Source organism: Condylura cristata, unplaced genomic scaffold (genome assembly GCF_000260355.1).
Source record: "Condylura cristata isolate star-nosed mole 26May11 unplaced genomic scaffold, ConCri1.0 scaffold00019, whole genome shotgun sequence".
Taxonomy (NCBI): Eukaryota; Metazoa; Chordata; class Mammalia; order Eulipotyphla; family Talpidae; genus Condylura; species Condylura cristata.
This window is the reverse complement of record NW_004567120.1, coordinates 19280804-19301118: the sequence shown is the minus strand read 5'-3', so window position 1 is coordinate 19301118 and position 20315 is coordinate 19280804. Positions and strand designations below refer to the sequence as shown.

Below are 20315 nucleotides of genomic sequence, written 5' to 3'. Positions count from 1 at the left end.
GCCTCCATCGTCACATGGCCAACTCACCTCCACTCTACCTCCATCGTCACATGGCCAACACACCTCCACTCTGCCTCCATCGTCACATGGCCAACAAGCCTCCACTCTGCCTCCATCGTCACATGGCCAACTCACCTCCACTCTGCCTCCATCTTCACATGGCCAACACACCTCCACTCTGCCTCCATCTTCACATGGCTTTCCACCCTGTGCCTGTTTTGCTGTGTGTCTGCTGTTTATTGCATGTCATTCTGTATGTCTCCGTTTCTATGTTTCACCAGTCACTAGATTGGAGATTTATATTAGTCCAGTATAACTTCACCTTAATTACATCTGCAAATACCCTGTTTTAAATAAAGTAACATTTTGACATTCCATATGGACATAAATTTGTGGGGTACATTATTTAACCCACTACCTAACATTTCTAATGCTGTGCTTCTTTCCCTCCACCCATTATTTGTTAATCTTACATTCTTGATCACTATTCAGTAGGACTGGTCGCATGTCATTTCAAAATCTGGATTTTAAATTAACTGATCAGTTTTTCTGGATTTCTGTTTTCTGTTTCCATTCTTCCTTCAATTATAATAACTAATTCCTATTCTTTCTAATTTTTTAAATATCCTTTTCTCATTCCATGATTTATTTTGTTTTCCTGTTTGACAAAAATCATGTGGCCTTTCCTTTGAGTAAAATGTTGGCTGTGTTCTCTAAATTGTTAATATGCTGCATTCATTTATTATTAATTATGTAAATTATATGGACTTGGAGTTTTGAGTTTACCATTTATCTAAAATAATCAGGTAGGCTTTTTTTATGCTCTTTCTGGTTTGATTTTGTTTTTAATACATATGCACCTTCAGTTGTGATCAGAGAATATGGCATTTTATCCTTAATCACTTCTGCTTTTTGTACTATATAAAAGTTTCCAAAATGGTTGTAAAATTAAAAGTTTATAAATGTTTCATAAGTATTTAGTAAAAATGTAAAATGTATGTGATGTATAGGGTACAATGTTGTAGATAAATATATATGTATACAATTTTATTATTTTTTTTCTTTTTGTCTACTTGATCATTCCAGACTAAGTATATTATTGCAGAGGCTACTACTTGTCAACCCTGCATCCATTCTCCATTCTTGGTAAACAGAGGCCTGGGTTTATTTTAGCTGGGTTTATTGCCACTCCAATAAAATAAATTTTCTGGTCTCCATTTCAGTTCCCATCTGATTCAATAAAAAACAAATCAAAATGCAGATATTCAAGGACTTCATGTCTTACTGTTCTGCCATTATTAGTGTACATTTCCTTAGAGTCCAAAATAGCTACTTCAGCTCTACCTATCATATCTACATTCCCACAGCCAAACTGTGGCACCCACCTAAATGTCTATGCAATCTAATTTCTGCTCCCAATCATCCTTGTTGAGGTCTCTTTATTTTTGAACTCCCATGGTCTGATTTTAATTTTCACTATGTCTTTCTCAACATTTCACTATAGTTTCTCAAGGTTTTGTTTTCTTCCTAAAACCCAGTTTTATTTCTGACTACCTAGCTCAAAGTCCCACAACACCTCAAAACTTGACTTTTCTTTTTCCCCTTTAAGCCCGCTTTCTTCGGTGCACCTCATTTCAATTACTATCTACACAGTCAACCTTAATATATGCCTTCATTCTTCTTTCTACCTCACTCTGTATTTTGAACTTGTTACTATACCTAGCAACCCTACTTCAATCATGTATCTTCAATCTTCTCTCTCAGATGCCTCCTGAGTTCACACATTCATTGTCTCTAGTTGACTATTCCAAGAGCTTCCTATGTTCATACTCTTCTATTCATCATCCTCCAAATAGCTACTAATATCATTTACTAAAAAAATAAAAACAAACATGCTGGATCACATATTCTCTTTTTTTCTTTAAAAGAAAAAATCTGTCGATTCCCCACTGTCAAACTCCTTAGTATGGTATGCAAAGACCTTGGCAATCTGACATATTACCTCTCCCACTTTGTCTCTTACCACATCGTCTCTACAAATGTCATTTACTCCAGCTATGGCAGAGTTTCCATGTCACACACACACAAAAATGTACTTTTAGTAAATTCTCCCAGATTTCCAGATTTTTGCATGTTTTCCTCTCTGCTAGATTATCTTTCCTACATTCTTTCTCAGGCAAACTCATTCACTCTTCAAGTCCCAGTTTAAATATCACCTTGTCCATGAAATCTTCCCTGACTTCTGTAGATCAAATTAGAAACTAGTCACTTTCCTCCAGCTTTCCACTACTTTGCCCTCATCATTGTTACCGCACTAATGATATCGTGATAATTTTTTTGCAGTATAATTTGCCCTCCAATACATCATGAGATTCTTGAAAGCAAGAACTTATTCAAATATAGGACCTAGCACAGTGTCTGGCTCAAAAAAAAAAGTACCAATATCCAGGACAAGATTAAAGAGATGACCCCTGAGTCTCAAAACTCCTACTCTGGGTCTTAGCATGCTAAAATTTAAAATTCTACCTTTTCACCTTTGACTAAACATGCTTACCCTTGTGAAAAATGTGTTTCTGGGGTAGGGCAGAAGTGCTCATAGTCATTTTACCAATTTCCAAAAACACATTTTGATAAAGGGGTGTAAAAATGGCCTTTTCTGCACTAGGCATTTGGGAAATGAGGGAAAACCTATACCACAGTTTCTTGGCAGAAATTTTGTTTCTTTTTTAATGTATGCCTTTGTCACAAATAAAAATATATAAAAATGAATAGATAAAAATAAAATAACTCATTACTTTTTAAGTAAAAGTTTGTGTGAAAACACTTATATATTCCTTTGTCCTTTTCATCTACTAACTAGAGCATAGATTTCACAAAGCTAGGGATCTCTGTCTTTTTTTCCCAATGATATATTTATTATCTGTTAAAGGGAAGAGAAGAGCACAAGGGACTGTGGTGGCGGTTCATGGGTGCTATGGCAGTTGGACAATTACAGGAACCCTAACTCAGGAGAGAAACAAATACAATAATACAATGAACAATGTAACAAAGTTTTAAAATAATAACATTAAATAACTGGATGAGTGGATGTGAGAGCGGAGCTAAGAGTGATTATTGGGTTTCAGGGTTCCTTCCTTCCCTAAACTTTTAAGGACATTTTCAATCACAAAGCCTATTTTATAACATTTGCCATAAAGACATACCTCGATATTTTAAGGTTTCTTCCACATCCCACAATCTATGAGTCTATTAGAATTGCCTGAATTTAGCATCTCTAGTAAGAAAACAAATGCTTACTATGGGCATGCCCTAAAATGTCAAATCATGATGGCAACCTCCAAGTGGATCCTCCAAGACTGTTACTGAATTTCAGGGATGTGTAATTGTGTCTCACAGAGCATCTTTCTGGGACTGACTTCACACACTAACCTGCCAACTCAACATCCCTTGCTTTGCCATGCAGTTCAGGGCTCCCATACTGTAGGGCTGGCTGTTTCATCCATGGGTTCCAGACAGGAAAAAGGCTATTAGGAATAGTTGCACCACCTTGTTCTATGTGGCTCTGAGAGGGCTGATGAGGCTTCTGTTAGATCACCCTGCCTATAGACTAATGTCATTCATTAATTACATGGTCTTTGATGAATACAGCTGATATATTCCCATCAGCCTTTTGTTCAGCCATGCAGGAGGCTTTTTTATGACTACCTGGCTACTACTACCTGGCTGTGTCTCAGGACAAAATTCCTGATAAGAATAGACCACAGATGATAGGAACAAAACTCCTCAAGCTGACACATGGGATGTCTATTGTGGTTTGGGATCTCTTATCTGAGTACAATCAAAGATGGACACCTGACCTTCTATAAAACACACTCCCTAAAATCTAATATGTATCTGGTGATTTACTAATGACAGGTGCTTTTCTAAATACTCTTCAATTCATCTGATCTTAATAAGCCTAGGAGGTATCATACCCATTTTACAGAAAAAAAAGAAAAACTGATATAAAGAGATTAAGTAACTGAAGAGGTTAAGTATGTGACAGTCACTACTTGGTGGTGGAGTCAAAATTCCAGCTCAAGTAATTCAGACCTAGATTCTATATAATCCCTGCCACTTTGAGACTCATTCCATTTAAATAGACTTCTAATCATTCATATTATCATATACCAACTTCCCATTCACTTTTTTGCCATCATCTCTATCTCTGCCATTCATTGAAGACATTAGGCCCCAAACGTCCCCCCCCTACACACCAAATTCTGCGATCACCTTGAGTGATGCAAGGCTATATGAAAGATTCAACCAAACACCCTCACCCTTCAGTTGTATTTTCAATTACCTTCTCTTTTTCCCTATATTTCATCCAACTCCTCTCACATTCATACCATGAATTGTCAGTACCAGAAACTATATCTCTAAATTTACAATTTATGATCCCACTCTCTTCCTGTATGAGAATCTATCATTCTCAAGACAATGATATTCTCATTGTGACCACCTGACAATCAATCCCTCTATTTTCACCTTATCCATACCCTCTACCTGCATCCACTTTTCTATCAAGCTTGTATTCAATGACCACACTCACCCAGGCTCTGAATTCACTCAAATTCTTCCACACCGACCTGGCAAAACCCTAGATAAGTTAGCCATCTCCCTTCCCCATCTCTGCATTCATTTGGTGAGCAGTATTATGGTATTGAAATTAGGGGAAAATGACTGCAGTCACAGATATAGAGAAGAGGACAGAATCCTGAGATAGTTATGAAATATGATGAGCAAGACTTAGTGGTGGAGTAACTGTTGTGAGAAGAGGGACATGTCAAAAATAACTTCCAAGTTTCTGGCTTGCACAAGTAGACTAATAATGAAATGGAGAAAGGGAAATACCTGCATATTTGAGAGTCAGTACATAAGTCTTACAGAGAGTGTAAGATGACTGTGAGACATCCAAGAGATGTTAGAGATGTCAGAGAGAGCTGGTCACATAAATCTGAAGCGTAAAACAGAGGTCAAAGCTGGTGATGCAGTTCAGAAATTTTCAGCAAATGGATGATAATGAAAGCCATGTGATTCATGATAAGACCTGGGGAGAGAGTATAAATAGAAGAGGGCTGAGGGCTGGATTGCAGAGTCCTCCAACATTTATAGATTAGGCCATGAAATAAACGCCACAAAAAGAGACTGAGAGTACTGGAGAAATAGGAAAAAGTATCAGAATAATGTGGTATTCCAATAGTTGAGATGGGAACCAAGTGATAAATATTTCAAGATATAGTAATAAACTAATTGATGCTGCTAAGAAGGGGGAAAAGTGATCACTAGGGCTAATGATATAGTTAGTAGTCATGGATTGCTTGCTTTTAGTTAGAATGACTGGGTTGAGGAGTGGGTGGGAGGTAAGGAAATGGAAACATTCAGTATACAGTACTTGTTCAAAATGTTTGGCAAAATAGAGGAAATGAGAGAACAGTTGATAGGATATGATGGTAGGGATGATCAAGAGAGGTTGGTAAGCCTTTTCAAAAAAAATGGGAGAGCCTTTGAGATTTTTAAAAGCTAATATAGGTACCAGTAGAAAAGGAGAAGGAAAGGAGACAGGAGGTAATATAGCACAGTCCACCCAAAGGGGCCAATTGGCATATGTAAAGATATTTACATCTTCTCATTAGAGGAATGCAAGTAAAAACATCATTGAGCTATCATCTCACACCTGTGAGAATGGCTATTACCCGAAATGCAGAAACAGCTGTTGCAGAGAATGGGGAGAGAAGGGAACCCTTATATACTGGTGGTGGTAATGTAAATGGGTACAGCTATTATGAAAAGCAGTATGGAGATTCCTAAGAAAATTAAAAATAGAAATCCCATATGATCTAGTTATTCCATTTTAGGATATTTACCTGAAATATACCAAAACACTGATCTGAAGAGAATTATTCACTCTCATGAGTATTGCAGCAATATTTACATAGCAAGGACTGGAAACAATCCAAGTTCCCATTGACTAGCAAAGGGATAAAGAAGATGTGATGTATATACACACAAGAGAATATTATGGAGCACTAAAGTAAAATGAAATCCTGCCATTTGCAACAACATGGATGAACCCAGAGGGTATTATGCTCAGTGAAATAAGCCAGACAAAGACAAATACCACACAATTTCACTCATATGTTGTATATAGAGAAGACGAACAGATGAAATAAATAAAGCCAAAAACAATTAGACTATAAACTCAATTTGTGGTTACCAGAAGGGAAGCGAGAATGGAGCGGGAAAATTGGGACAAGGGGAAAACTGTGTGGTGAAGGAGAGAATTGGCTTTTGGTGGTGACCTCAATGAGTAGATGTACATGCTGCTTTTCCAGTCATGCACATCTGAAGTTTATATGTTATAATGCAATATGACTTCAATAATGTTTTCCAAGGAACAAAACAGAGTTCACTGTACTCCTTCACACCAACATATCCTTCCACTAGAGAAAAATGCTCAAATTAAAATTTTATTGTTGTGTCAAACCACTCCTAGCCTCCACAAACTGATGAGGCCTGACAAAACCATCTATGATTGTGGTGATTTGGGAGGCTTCAGGAAGTAGTAACAGTGTCCTCATGCATTCACTTTCTTTACTAAGAAGCTAACTATTTTTTAATTAATGAAGTGCCATTGTTTACACATTTGTTAATATTTTGACATTATAGGAGCTGCCCTCTCAATGTGGTCGCCATAGCTTTCCCACCACCAAAGCACCCACAGTCCACCACAGACCACAGTGCCCTCCTTGCACCTTCTCATTTCTCTCCTTCCCTCCCTCCCCTCTTAGAAGCCTCAGAGCTAAGGTCAGTTCTCAAGGATTGGTTTTATAGTTTGGATAGAGCTTTTTTTTTTTTTTAATTTCACAATTGGAAGAATGTCTGAAGATAGAACTACTCCAGAAGAGAGAACACAGTGATATTTTGATTGGAACAAATCATATCATTTTGTGAGGACAGATTTAATAAGCTAAGAGGGGGGGGTCTGGCAGAAGAAAATCTAAACCTGCCCTTCCTTCAGCCACAGTGTGAATCCGCTACAGAACAACATGACTTGATGTCACGAGTCCGGAACCTCAGGCAAGGTCCTTCTCGCTAATCTAATGTGTTCTAATATTCTGTAATTTCACTTGACAAATTTGTCAGGGTCAGCTCCAGCTGTATTTGCATTAATGATAAGCACAGCAACGTGCTCATGGAGTACCCATGGAGAATGGTCATGTACACTTTTTTTGATTAAGATAAACCATAAACAAATTCAAAGCCTTGTGTATTGATTAGAGGGATACTGACCCAAGCAAGTAAGAAGGAGAAAGACGATGACAGAATGGTCTTGCTCATATGTGGAATACAGAGAAACCTAACAGAGGGTCAGTCACAACCAAGCAATAGTAAACTCTTGACATCTGACTGCAAAACTGAGGCAACCAGATGGGTTGGGTGGTGAGATGAGAGTGGGGGGGAAGGGAGCTGACCAAGGGGAACATAGTGGAGGGTTGGGGGGGCAGTGGTGGTGGGCAGGGTGTAAAAACACACATTCGTAGAGGTTTGAACGTATAACCCCAGGAGCAGTTACAAAGATATAAAGCTCTTTTACATCAATAAATATATTTTGGAAAAAAATGTATTTTCAAAAAGTGGACAAAAAAGAGTTGAAACATATTTTTATAAAATGAAACATGTGTCCCAATTATAGTCATTCATGGCCCCAACATAGGTAAAACTTTTATTCAAATCAATAATAAGCCTTGGCCAGAGAATCAGAATTTATGAATGTTTCTCAGTTTGAATGTTTTGATTGCCCCTGTCTGTGATGGTCTTTACAATAACTTCTGGTATTGGACTAGGAGTTATTCAAAGCAAGTGACACGATATAGGTCTGGCTCACTGAAATTTATTTTCTAAGGAGCTTACTCAGCTGATTTGAACAGATACTCCACATTTCTTCCTGCATTATCCTCTGCAGAATTCCTAATCAGGATCCTGCAACTCACATCAGTGTTGCATGACTTCCTGGGGCAGAGATGTTGCTGAGTGTTAAAACCCACAATCACACCAAGACATTTTTCACCACTCCACAGTATTTTAACCACCATCTCTTGCATTCTACTCCGTTGCCTTTGCCTTTAACATTTTTTGAGTATTTTTCTAGCATGCAAGTAAATTAAAGCCATCTCTGTTGTAAACAAAAACCCGCTTGCAAACTGCTCAGTTTGTTAAAACCTTTTTTGATGTGGTTATTTCAATGCTGGATACACTACTGTGGCACAAGTGCCACTTATAGAGAATCCACAAAATAGTCAATGCAAGGCTACAGAAATTAGAGAAACAAAGAACAATCTCCCTAAGACAGAATAAGTCACTGGTGGCAAATGGGGAGAAATGGAGAAAGCCCGGTAGGATTCAGTCCAGGCATCGGTTATCCATGAAAATCTGTAACCTTTGAGGACACAGTTTGATAGTTTCTCAGTATACTAAAGGCTGGAGTTATGCCTTATAGACCTTTCCTATAATGAACTTCCTCATAGTGAATGTTCAAAAAATATTCCCTCCATGGGGAGGTAGCAGGGTTTATAACAATGAATTCAACCATTTGTCAAAACTAATTAATTCTACCCTTAGTATGGTCTCACTGTATTCCACATACAAGCGACATCATCCAGTATTTATCTTTCTCCTTCTGACTTACTTCACTGAGCATTATCCCTTCCAGCTCCATCCATGTTGCAGCAAATGGCATGACAAAATGTAAAACTTCCAGAACATGATAAAATGTTTTTGATTGCTGGATAATATTCCATTGTGTATATAAAATACACCTTCTTGAAACCACTCACCTGTTTGGGGGCACCTAGGTTGTTTTCCATGCTCTGGCTACTGTAAAAGGTGTGAAATGACCATGGGGGTACAAGTTTCCCTTTGATTTAGTGTTTTTGAATTTTTCAGGTAAAAGCCTAGCAATGAAATTACTGGGTTGTGCGGCAGATCTGTACTTCCAAAATAGTAGCAATAATGTAAGCCAATGTTACCTCGATTAAAATAATTAATTTAAAAGTCGATTAGTGAGGACTTCTTTTTATGCTGAGTCCTCATAAAATACTCAACTTTATGAGATGCTGTTCAATACAAAGTCTGAACAAGTCATGTGGGCAAACTATGATCTTTAAAGTGTGACACTACTTTAAATGGTAGTGGTTCTCAGTAGGGAGGGTGATGATTTTGTGCCCTGGGCGACATCTGGCAATATCTGCAGACATTTCTAGCTGTCATGAGGGGGCGGGGGAGCATTGCTGGCATCTAGTAGCTAGAGGCCAGGACTGCTGCTAAACAGCTTATAATGCAAGAGGCCACTCCAGTACAGTAGGATGACAACTGCCCCCAAATGTCAGTAGTGCCCAGGTTTAGAAACCATGATTAATGGGAAAAAGAAAATGTCTTTCTATCAGCCTCTCTTTGCCTATGATATTACAGCTGTAAGAAGAGTAAAGAAAAGAGAGTCCCTAAATATTTAAGTCTCTGCATTTTGACAGTCAAATTTCTATGTTTGAAGACACCAAACCATACGACTATACCTGTCTGAGAAATGAGGGGGATGGGCACTTAAATTATTAACAATCATTTCCACCTTTGGCTTTGAACCACTTTGCAAGCTGCCCTGGGAGAGTTGATTCAAACAAATGTTCACCTCAGTCACCACAGGGGAAACGTGAATATTTTCGTTTTCAGAGAGAAGATGAACCACCCAGCTCCAAGCCTGGAAAACAGCCTATGCAAACTTGAGCTCCTGCCTGTCAACTCATTTTCATTAGGTCATTGCCCAGTACATTAGTCCTGGAATTTGTATTGCAATACCTAACATTTGCATGGTGCTTTTAACATTGGGAAGGGTTTTCTTTTATATGTGCCTGATTTCCTACAGAGGTTAGCAGGGCAGGGCAGAAGCCAGTAGAAAAATTGGGATCTTATCCACGACAGAGTAGGAAAGCACCAAAATTCAAAAACACTCTTGAGCCCTATGTGTTAGACAACTGCACTATATCTAGGGTCTTTTCAAAAGACAGCTCACAGGGTCTCCCTGGTGGTGCAAGGAGTTAAAGTCTCAGCACTATCAAGCTATTGGTAGTCACTACAGCATGAGTTCAACTCAGTCAGGGAGCTGACCCACATGGCACAGCAGACCTCTTCTGTCTCACCCACTCGCTACTCTCTTCAGCAGTGTATTTCACTAAAATCTGCCTGTTCTGCTCCCTACGCTGGTGAATACTCTCACCCCCCTCCCAATACCTCTGGCCTACACCCCAGCTTTTGTATGCATAAATAAATACAAATAAATCTTCTTTAAAATAATAAAATTAAATATCAGCTCACATTAACAGGAGTTTCCTACTCTCTGGTTAGTGTTTCTGATTGCACCCTAGGCTTGGCGTGGATCCTCAACTGACTGGCCTAGCCAGAGAAATGGAGATGCTCCAAAGTCTTAGCCAAAGCCGCACACCCTGCTCATATCCCTCAAGCCAAAAGAGGCACCAGCTTAACCACAGCACTGGTTCCTATGCTTGGGGAGCTGTATGTAAAAATGCCTTTGAATGGGAATAGGAAGAGAGTTTCAGAATCAAGTGACTTTTCTTTCTCATCTATAATACCACTGACCATCACTTGAGAAACATTCCCTGAACAGTTTAAACAGTATAGACTGGGAAGCTCCACCCTCACCACCCCCCTTCACATACACAAACAAGGGTTCTTCACCCTCCAAAGACATACTTTCTTTCAGTGCCTTGCTCCCATACAAAAGCTTAATAGTCTCCAGAATATGAGGCACCCTGAAGGCGGCGGGGGCTCAAAGTAAGAAAGGGGTCTTGCTTGGTGTTCCGGGGATTGTCCTAGGATAGCCTAGAAGAGTTGCTAGCACTCCAGTAAAGCTAAGCACCAGGCGATGGGAACACTCGGCCATTTAGACAGTGCAGGGAGTTCTGACTGGAGTTCCTGACTGAGCCTGGAAGTATGTGCCTGACGTTAACGCCAAGGTGGAAAGTACTGCCGGGCTTTCTCTGAGTTCTGGCTTAGTCTGAGAATGCATAGGGGGAAGGGTTTGGCCCAGTGTCCAAAGATCAAAGTCTTGTACCCCACTTCCAGGAGAGAGAGAATAAAAACCAAGCTGCACTTTGTGTCTACGGGGCCATGCCAAGAGATGCTTCGGGCACCTGTTTGTGGAAGTCTCAGGTGTGCGGGAGAAGTGGAGCCATTCAGTTGGTCCCGGGGTCCATATTCTGGGAGCCAGAGTAAAGGGTGAGAGGGAGGAAGGAGGAGGTGTCTCACGTGACACCAAGGTGCAAAGATCAAAGAGTCCAATGACACCATTCCCCCACACGCACCGGCCGCCACGCGGAGAGTCGCTGCTGCCACCACTTAGCAACTTACTCCCTTACCCATCCCCAATCCCTTCAGTTTAGGCCGGGTCTTGGGAGACAGGCACAGATGCAAGAATTGCACTGCCTACCGCCGGCTGCCTGCACTGGCTCACACCAGACCCGTCTGGGATAGAAGCCCCGCCCAAAACGACCCCCAGGTCTGCCCCTGGAGACTCCCCCGGTCCCACTGCCCACGCGCGCTCTCACTGGCTCCAACTCCCCTTCCCCTTGGATGACCCGCGGTTGCCAGCGCAGTCCTGCCACCACCACCACCACCAGCCCAAAGCCCGGGCTTAGAGGGGTGGGTGGGAGTCACTGTCCAAAGCTGGGGACTCTCAGGACAGGCCAAGGGGCATAAAGAGATTTAGCGAGCTCTGAGCCTGAAGCGCTCCGGTCCCCTCTACCCGCGCCGCGCTCAGCCCCCCCCCCCCCCCCGTCTCTGCCAGAACCCAGGGGAGGGGGAGGCCCGGGGAGAGCAAACGAACGAAACAGCAAATTCCGTACCGAGGGGGGAGAGATGAGACGGTGGGACGGGGCAGCGGGGGCTGACTCGGGGTTGCGGCTGCGGCTTCCTTCCACCCCTGGCCACCGAGCTGCAGAGAAAGCGGGAGCTGCTGCCCCTGCAGGCTGCCCCGTCCTCCCTCTTTCCCTCCCCCTCCCTACCTCCCCCGCCCCGCCCCGCCCGCCCCAGCCAGGAGCGTGTGTGAGGCTCGGGCCCAGGCTGGGGGAGGTGAGAGGTGCTTTTGCCAACCGCGGCCCCCCCCACTCTCTCTACTCTCTCTCTCTCTGTCTCTCTCTCTGTCTCTCTCTCTCTCTCTCTGTCTCTCTCTGTCTCTCTCTCTCACACACACACACACACACACACACACACACACACACACACAACCATATCACAGCCGCGACGGGTTCTCTGCAGCTCACAGCCACCCAAAGGGAGGGAGACAGAACAGGAGCTGAAGGAAGCCAGAGCCAGAAGCAAATAGAAGGGAAAGGAAGAGCTCAGGGTTGGACATTTTTGGAGCCAGGGGTGGGGAGGAGAAAGGGGGCTTGCTACCTCGATTTGCCCTCCCCACCCCTCTTCTTTTCTCTCCCCCTCGCTGTATAGCATTTTGCAGAAGGGGACAGAAACCTCTAGTCTGAAAAGATCTGGAGGGGTGGCCCTGGCTCCCCCCAGCCGCCACCTAGCAGCTGGAGCTTGAGTGAGCCTGTGTGCACGCAAGAGTGTGAATGCGGCTCTCTCTCTCCCCCTCCCTCCCTCCTTCCTCCACCCTCCCTCCCTCCCTCTCTCCCCCTCTCCCTGCTCCCCTTCTCCCCCTCTCCCTCTGTCCCCCTCTTCCTCTGTCTTCTCAGTCTCTCCTTCACACTCCAGTGTCTGCTACCCCTGTCAATTTCCCGGTGCCAGTTTCTTTCCTTGCTCTTATCTTGCGCCTAGCTGCCTGAAAGGAGTGCGTGCATCTGAAGGGGCCCAGGTCGGGTCAGAGAGCCAAGAGAAGCAAACGGGAAGGAGACGCCGGTGGAGCAAAGAGTTTGGGGGGCGGGGTGGGGGTGCTGGCGAAGGCGAAAGGTGAGCAGGACCAGCCAGCCACAAGGAAGTTTGGGGATAACTGAGGAGCCACGGGAGGAACCAAGATAGGAACCAGCACTAGTGTCCCCACTGCACCCCGCCCCTTTCCCTGTGTTCATCCACCCACCCGCCTGGCAGTCTCCAGGCCAGGGGTTGTCCCAGGCGGCTGCTGTTTGCGCGCGGCTGCCGCGGAAGACAAATCCAGGAGGGCTATCGGCACCACAAGTCTAAGCTCTCGGACACCAGACGACGCAGATCCGAACACACCACTTGGCCCGGGGTAAGTAGATGGGCGGCCCGGTGTCCTCAGCCAGAGTGCTGCCAAGGGACAGGAGGTGCGGGTTGAATAAGGGTGCCTATATGTTGAGGGCTGAGAGGCGCTGGCTGGCCGGCTGTGGGCTTGGGTGGTGGGGAGCAGAAGGCAGCCAGAAACAAGGTGGGGGAACTCTAAGGGTGTTAAGACAAAGTAGCTCTTGGCAATGATGAAAAAATCCTTTCCACTTCAGTTGTTCTAAATCAGAGCTTTCCCCTGCACCTGAGCAGTGACCTACTCTATCCCAGAGTAGGTATTCAACCCCAGAGGAACCGGCTGCCAGGCCTCTTCCACACAGGCCTGGGCAATGGGCTGGGAAGAAGGACACTGGCCCTTTTGCTAAAAGCCAGGTTAAGATGCAGAGACCCAGGGGTGGGATCCTGAGGGCTCAGAGATCAGAGCCTCCATTCACCTTCTGTTTGTTTTGTACCCTTCAAACTTCAGAAATGGCCAGATTCATTTGCCTGCTTCCTTAAAGGAACCAGGACACCACTAATGGGAGACATCAGTCAGATCTCTGCTCCAAAGTGGACACCCCTCCCCCTCCACATACACACACACACACACACACAGTGACTTGGACAAACAGTGATGATCATACCCCCAAAAGCACAGGTATACTAGGCTGTATACAGAGATCCTGACCGTCCTCTGTGGTCTCTGAGAATGAAACTGGGAGAAGGGCTTTTTCCCCATTGCTCACCTGGCTGTAGTCAGATAAATGGTTTTGGTCAAGTGGCTAGCAAGGTGCTCCCTCCCTCTTGAAAAACCTGGAGCTGGGGAACCAGACTAGAAGACACAATCTCTAAAGTTTCCCCAAGTTTATTATATGAGCATGAGACACAGACTAATCAATAATAGTCCCCTTAAAGATTGTGCATGTCACCCTAGATTTCAAATGAGAAATAATTACTACCAGACCCACTTATCTACTGCCATTCATTTACGTTCATGGCATTTAGAAAATATCGCCATTCTATATATCAGCATTCATAGTTGTCTATTCATGGTTTCAATTGTGTTCTACACACGATCCTTGTCTATTGTGTTCTATAGACGATCCTTTCCCATAGACTCTTAATTAAAAAGCTGAGATATAAATGATGTCAAACAGTACTTTTCACCCAGACTTGAAAAATCTGCTTAGTCTAAATCAAAAGACATGGAAATACATTCCCATAGTAGCAAGTCCGTTTCAAAGCAAACGTTTAGCCTGGGATAAAGGAAGCCCACGGGTTAAGAGGGGCCTCTGTCGCTCTGTTTGCAAGGTTGAAGGGAACATTGAATGCCACTTTAAATCTGTTTGGTTTCCAGGAGATAGCTGCTTTCATGAAGTTTTACTATATATACACATACCCTGTGTGCGAGAGATTGTGTGTGTATGTGTGTGGCTTTCCAAGGACCCGGATCAATCTCATAAAATCTGGGCTCTGTGCTGCTATAATAGAGAGGGGAGCATTTGAATTTGTGCTCTCGTGCACCCAGATTCTTCTGTTAAACTTTCTGTTTATTACTATGCTACTGGAATACAATGAATTACCTCCTTTCAATTCCGTAAAGGAGAGAAACAGATTCTGCATTAAGTGAAACTGTTTATGTTGCATCAGGCAATTTGTTGTAATGCTTACTGCCGAGAGACAGAACAGAACAAGGATTACTCAAGTAGGATCTGAAAAGGTGCTCATTCTTGTTAAAAAGGTTAAAATTATGCTTTCCCATAACAGAGACCAGGTAGGAAAGAACTGACAGATTCATACTTGAGGAAGAATTGAAAGGTGTAGGTCTTTGCTCCATTCTTGGGAGTAGATCTGGCTGCTGCAGTGGGTCCTAATCCATGGTTCCTCAGGAGACCAGGAGGTAAGCAGTGTAGGGATCCAGAACCAACACAATGCCCTGCTTCACTGGTACACATACATCTGGCTTCAATGTGTGCTCCAACATAGCGATCTGGACCAGATACTAGCTGCTGTCTCTACCAGCTTCAAGAGCTATAATCCTATGATGCCGTCCTTTCCAAAATTAACAAGAATGGCACACAGAACCACCGTGCTTAAAGACAGCTAGGACACAAAATTAGAGATGCAGTAGGGAGGAAGAGAAGCAGGATAGGAGAGAACCCAAAGATATTCTGCAACAAATGGAATGAAAATCAGCCAGGTGTTTGCTTTCTTTTTGCTTGGCTCGGGATGGAATTAGAATTGGTCCAGGAAATTGATTCAGATGTGAAGTACCCTAAAATTGCCTACAATTTTCCTCGTAAACAGGGGTAGAATTCCTTAGAACCAGAGAACTGGGAGCACTGTAGTACATTTTCACTTTTGCCATCTCATTTCACTCCTTAGAATATTAAATTCTAATCTACAAGTCATTCAGGTGCTTAATTATCAAATGGATATTTCTAATGTGTCATGCTACGTCCCTCCAGCCTGCTTCCAAATATTCTAATTTGTCTTTTGCCACGGTTCCATCAATGGAGAAGGACTAAAACATTTCTGCCTCCTTTACTTCTGCCAAAAATTCTTGTTTTCAGCTGAGTACGCTAAGCTGTTCTGAATTCTCCTGTTAGCTGGTGGAGAATATGAGAGGCAGGACCTCTCTCTCCAAATACCTCGTGCCCCAGCTTGCCACCAAACTCATCAAGCCTGATCGCTTTCCAAGTTTTCAGGAAGGGTTATGACAGAGTTTGCAGCCTGCTGATAGAAATGATGCTTCATTCTAGACAGAAGTTAAAGCTAATCGACTGCAGATCAGGGCTAACCTGGGCCTGGGCACGAGATCCAGAGCTTAGTGTTTAAGGTTTCTATAGTGTCATCCTTTGTAAAACTCACATAGCTTTCCTTCCTTTGATGGATCTTTCAAGCTGTTTGTCCAGTGAGATCAGTTGACCTATCCTACTAGCAAAGAACGATTCCTACATGATTCAGCCATGAGTTCATAAACAAACATGGACATCATGCTCAGCTGAGCAAAAACAGATCATTAAAAAAAAAAAGTTGATGAGGCTAAGCATAAAAATTTTCATTTTGCTGGGTCAAGGAAACTTTGCATATTTCCTAGGTTTGGCGCTTTATCACCCATAGTGGACTGGGCACTTAGACGATGGTAGCCAATGTGGTTGCATTACCTTTTTCCTTAGCAAAGGCAACGATGGCATATAGGGTGAGAAACAGGAGTGGATGTTGGCAGGGCCTAATCCTCTCACTTCACTTACAAAGAAATGGAGGCACAGAGACAAAAAACAATCTGCTTAAATAACACAAGTACCTACTGACAGAACCAAAACAAGAACCTAATTCTGCCTGCTATACTGAATAACTTTCCTAAAGCTGCCTGGATATCTTTCCAAGAAAATGAGAGGAAACTAAAGCCAAGTTTACCAGGATCACAACCTTCTAGTTCCATCACACATTTGTATTTACATGTTTAGATCTATTACCACGCATTGTTTAATGAAATTTTTGGTTGATTATGGATCAAATAAGCTGTTCCTTATAGCTGAAGTGTGTAGTAGGTTGTACCGTCTAGGCTTGTGTCATTATACTCTACGATGTTCACACAACTAGGAAATCACCTACTGCCCCATTTCTCACAATGGGTCTTTGTTGTTGAGCAGTACATGTCTATATGCACTTATAACCATATCTTTGTGACTTGCTTATTAACCACCTTCCTCCACTCCAACCCACAGCACACACATTTACACACACATACACACCTTTGTCTCTAGCTATGAAAACAGGTGTATACCTACAACTAGTATATTCAAGCAGAATTAAACATGACAAAGATTGTAGCTGCTCACATTCATCTGGCGGATTGATTCACACCACCAATAGCAGGACATTTAGGAGACCCAATCTCTACTGCTCCCTATAGGTTTGAGGGATGAAAGCTGATAGAATCCAGTGACTGTCTCTGACTTTGTCTGTTCAGCCTCAGAGCACCCATGAATGTGCATGCATTCATACACACACATTCACATCCTGAAAGATTAATACAAAAAAAATAGGAAAGACAAGGCAGATGGTTTTTATAGTTGAGTATGAAAAGAAGGGAGATTGGCAGTCGGGTATTGGAGTTTCCTGCCTCCATTCTTCAGCTTCAATGCCTGGTTTCCATTAATCCCATCCAAGTCTCCTTTAGGTTCTGAGAAAATAGGCTAATACAAAGATGTCTATTACCATACAGAAAGATATGAAGAACTTCGACATAATGAGGATATCACGAGGTTAGGAACAAGCAGCTCAGATGGAATGGGAGTAGACGTGTTCCTCCGAGTGTGGCCCCATGCCAAAAGCACCACTGTCTCCTGGGAGCTATTATAAATGCAGAATCTTAGACCCCTTTCTCAGTCTTGCAGAACCAGAATCTGATTTTTAAGGAGATACCCAGTGATTTGTTTGAATAGTAATGTTTGAGAGGCTTTGGGCTATCCCTTGTCACAAAAAGCACTAGAAAGGCATTTGAAAATAAACCACTGGGCACATATCCTTTTAAAAATAATAAAAATATAAACTTCATGCAGGTCTCACTTCCCCATTTCTCATGATCCAACACAAAAGCTCTAAGTGTGGGCAAGAGAGTTGACTCCAAAAGAGTCAGACTCTAAGATTACTTGCTTGGCAGCCAGACCTGGGCTGTGGAATTCACACAAGCCTGAGTTAAAAGCCTGATCATCCCCACAAATTGCTAGTTGTGTTAACCTGCACAAGGTGCTTTGTCTCTGGGCTTCAAATTCTTCAGCTATAAAAAGGGATTATTAATAACAACACCTACTGGCATTGAGTGCAGATTAAATGAAACGCTGTAAGACACTGACATATTGTGACCACCATGCAAAAATATAGTATTATAATTAATATATTTGGCTACTAATTTCATTTTTATAGGAATTATCGGATGTGAAGTCTCGGGGCACCCATCATCTTTTTCTAATTGGTGTGCATCATATTGGACTTATCATAAAAGAATACTAAGAACAATACACAAAAACAAAATATATTTTTAAACAGAATGGAGTCCCCAAAGCAAATATTACTCTGAAAGAATTGCAGGTGTTCCTGGAAATAATCACTTTATTAAATGAAGCTGACTTACATAGTAGCCCTATTTTACACAGCACATACAAATAAACCAAGTAAGGGCCCTCCCTGGTGGCGCATTGGGTTAGGACACAGCACTGCAAGCTAGCCATAGCTGCCTCAGTGCGAGTTCGATCCCCGGCCCCTCAGGTAGTCCACATGGCATGGTAGACCTTTCATGACATGCCCACTCCTCCCCTCTGCAGTGTACTTCATTGATCTGCCTGTTCTGCTCCCCACTCTTTCTCTGATGAATCCTCTCATTGCCCCTACACCTCTGGCCTGTACCCCAGTTCTGTGTAAATAATGAAATCTTAAAAAAAAAAAAAAAACTTAAAAAAATTACCAAGTAAGTAAATCATTAATGAGACTCTTGCTGAATGCTTGCATGTATATAGATCAGGTTAATAATGTACACACACACAGACACACACATACAGGCATATATACACACCCTTCCACCAAGCAACTGCATGTATATAGATCAGGCTAATATGTACACAGACACACACATACAGGCATATACACACATCCTTCCACCAAGCAACTGTGACAAAAGAGGGCTAAAATGGCATTCTAGGGGAATAAATAAGAATCAATGTATTTTTACCTGATAACAATAAATGGGTACTAGAATAAATAAACACTGATTCTGTAAAAAGGGTGAATAGTAATCCCTGCCTTATAGAATGGATTTGAGGTGATTTGAGTAAAAGAAATGTGGTAAAAGCATAGAAGGGAAATTCAACATGTATTTTTTAACCTGAGCCCACAAAAGGGGTGAAAATATTATGCAAAAATGCAACAGATAAACTACACAGATTCCTGCCCCCTCACCCCTGCCTGCTGAAAGCCATGTCTTAGGGATAGGTAAGAAATACTTCAACTTATCAACACATACATTTAAAATCTCAACAACAGATGATACCTAGAGTGCTTAGTTATGTACTTAGTTATCTCATTTAACCCTCACAATAACTCCATGAAGTAGGTACATTATAATCTTTATTTTACAAATAAAACTGACAATGTAATTAAGTAACTTGCTAAATAATGTAACAATTTAGGCAGCTACTACAGCTACTACTATTCGAAGAAGTGAAAAAAAGAGCAATTCTTAACCTTCATTCAGCCCATAATGCTCACTACCTGTAAAAGAAGGTAAATATAGTACCTATAAATTTCAATAATTCTATAAATCCCAAAACATTTTATATATTACAATAAATTCACTAAGTACTTTATTCTCTAAGGACTATCTTATTGATTGGCATATGCAATCTGGGCAAAGATCCAGAGGCAGATACCCCTACCTATTTTCCAGTCCTTGACATGTTTGAGAACTCTACCTTCTACTGGAACTAAGTTTGCCAAACAGCATTGATTTTCAAAAGGATCAGATTAGTGTTGCATCAGTTAAACTTGTAACAGACAATGTAGATCGCTAATAACCAATATTTCTGTGCTCACCCCAATCTAACTATAGCAATTGCTATCAATCATTGAATATCATTGTATTGATTCTTTTGGAGACTATAAAAACCACAAACTTAGCAATTTAAAATAACCAAAATTTGTTATTGTTATAGCAGTGTACTAAAATCAGCTTGACACTCTGACTGTATTCACCTCTGAGGGCTCTAGAGAAAACCTCATTTTCATACTTATTCAAGTTGGCATAAATAAAATCCTTGTGACTGTAGGACTATGTCTCCATTTCTTTGTTGTCTGTCAGTTGAAGGTCATTCCTACCTTCTAGAGACCATTCACCTAATACAAAATCTCTCAAGCTACAGTTCGGAATAATTTTGTCATTTTGCTTCATTCTTATTATGATACAACCTAGGAAGAACTAATATCTGTGTTAAGGGACAGATCCTTGGTCCAATCAATTATCCAAGCAACTG

General features: G+C 41.9%; 2 protein-coding genes across 2 annotated transcripts in view; one reads left to right on the top strand and one right to left on the bottom strand.

Moving 5' to 3' along the window:
• The window catches only part of ZCCHC16 (zinc finger, CCHC domain containing 16), a 267162-nt gene extending 255150 nt beyond the window's left edge, over window positions 1-12012 (bottom strand). Inside the window, exon 1 of the mRNA XM_012727186.1 lies at window positions 11955-12012. The gene's annotated coding sequence lies outside the window, so the exon portion shown is untranslated. The remainder of the gene's footprint in view (window positions 1-11954) is intronic.
• Window positions 12013-13228: 1216 nt separating this feature from the next.
• TRPC5 (transient receptor potential cation channel, subfamily C, member 5) overlaps window positions 13229-20315 on the top strand; it is a 227480-nt gene continuing 220393 nt past the window's right edge. The window contains exon 1 of the mRNA XM_004685718.2: window positions 13229-13294. The gene's annotated coding sequence lies outside the window, so the exon portion shown is untranslated. The remainder of the gene's footprint in view (window positions 13295-20315) is intronic.